Genomic DNA, 1,963 nt, shown 5'->3' on the forward strand with positions numbered 1-1,963 from the left:
TTTTGCTGGTGGCACTTTCACCTCCAATCATCAGAAACACCGAGCCACCAAGTGTCTAGAACTCATCACTCATGAAGTGTGTCTGTGGAGGGGAAAGCGATATTTTAAAAATGCATCAGACTAGAATCGTCTGTTTGTTATTTTTTCTTTCTTTCTTTCTTTCTTTCTTTCTTTTCTTTCTTTCTTTCTTTCTTTCTTTCTTTCTTTCTTTCTTCTTTCTTTCTTTCTTTCTTTCTTTCTTTCTTTCTTCTTTCTTTCCTTCCTTCCTTCCTTCCTTCCTTCCTTCCTTCCTTCCTTCCTTTCTTTCTTTCTTTCTTTCTTTCTTTCTTTCTTTCTTTCTTTCTTTCTTCTTTCTTTCTTTCTTTCTTCTTTCTTTTCTTTCTTTCTTTCTTTCTTTCTTTCTTTCTTTCTTTCTTCCTTCCTTCCTTCCTTCCTTCCTTCCTTTCTTTCTTTCTTTCTTTCTTTCTTCTTTCTTTCTTTCTTTCTTTCTTTCTTTCTTTCTTTCTTCTTTCTTTCTTCTTCTTTCTTTCTTTCTTTCTTTCTTTCTTTCTTTCTTTCTTTCTTCCTTCCTTCCTTCCTTCCTTCCTTCCTTCCTTCCTTCCTTTCTTTCTTTCTTTCTTTCTTTCTTTCTTTCTTTCTTTCTTCCTTCCTTCCTTCCTTCCTTCCTTCCTTCCTTTCTTTCTTTCTTTCTTTCTTCCTTCCTTCCTTCCTTCCTTCCTTCCTTCCTTCCTTCCTTTCTTTCTTTCTTTCTTTCTTTCTTTCTTTCTTTCTTTCTTTCAAGATTTTATGTATTTATTTGTCAGAGAGAGAGCACACAAGCAAGGGGAGTGGCAGGCAGAGGGAGAAGCAGACTTTCTGCTGAGCAAGAAGCTTGATGCAGGGCTCGATCCCAGGACCCTGAGGTCATGACCTGAGCCAAAGGCAGATGCTTAACTGACAGAGCCACCTAGGAGTCCCCTGTTTGCTATTTCTAATGGTAGAGTGGTAGCACGGCTTAGTTTGTCAAAAATGAGGACTTGGTCATGGAACTTTACAACAAAAACTAGGGATGTACTGTATGGTGACTAACATAATATAATAAAAAATATTATTATAAAAAAATGAGGACTTGGATGATGGTTCCGAGGTCTGGTTTAAGCAAGTGACATGGCAAGTGGCTGTTCCCACAAGTAGCACAAACTTGTTGAAAATGAGCAGCCAACAAATAGTTTGCCTAAATCTAACCCTACATAATTAGTACATTGGATTTTGGATTACATGGCAGATCAAAGGTGCCTCTGCCCTTTCTTCCCATCTGAAATGAACCAAACACATGAAGGAAACTAAACAATAATGGCAACTCAGACTTCCAGGAAAAGAGAAAACGCTAAATATCCAAGTCCTGGACAGAGCTGGGAACTTTGGGAAGAGCTGGCAAAGCACAGACTTCTCCAAAATGATGAAGCGTCCGCAGGACAAGCCAATGACCTCTTGTGTGGGACAAAAAGATCCATGTGCGTGGGCCGGGCTGGGGGTACTGGAGCCCCGCTGAATCCCACTCAACTTCACGAGTGACAGGAAACAGGTAAGAATGGTGAGAAATAGATGAAGCAGCCAACCCAGGTATTTAGACAAACAAACAAAATAGATCCAAAGAAAGCACACACACAAAAATGAAGACTGAAAAATGATAGAACTAAAAGAATGAATCCAAGGTTTCTTTCTTCCTTTCCTTTCCTTCTTTCTTTTCTTTCTTTCTTTCCTTCTCTTTCTTTCTTTCTTTCTTTCTTTCTTTCTTTCTTTCTTTCTTTCTCTTTCCTTCTTTCTTTCTTCTTTCTTTTCTTTCTTTCTCTCTCTCTTTCTTTCTTTCTTTCTTTCTTTCTTTCTTTCTTTCTTTCTTTCTTTCTCTTCCCTTCTTACTCTCATTTACTACCTTCATACCACTCTATTTCTTCCTTGTCAAAGAGGGATGGGCAAATCACGA

This window comes from Ursus americanus, chromosome 1 (genome assembly GCF_024610735.1).
Source record: "Ursus americanus isolate L20-20 chromosome 1, mUrsAme1.1.p, whole genome shotgun sequence".
In the NCBI taxonomy this organism is placed as follows: Eukaryota; Metazoa; Chordata; class Mammalia; order Carnivora; family Ursidae; genus Ursus; species Ursus americanus.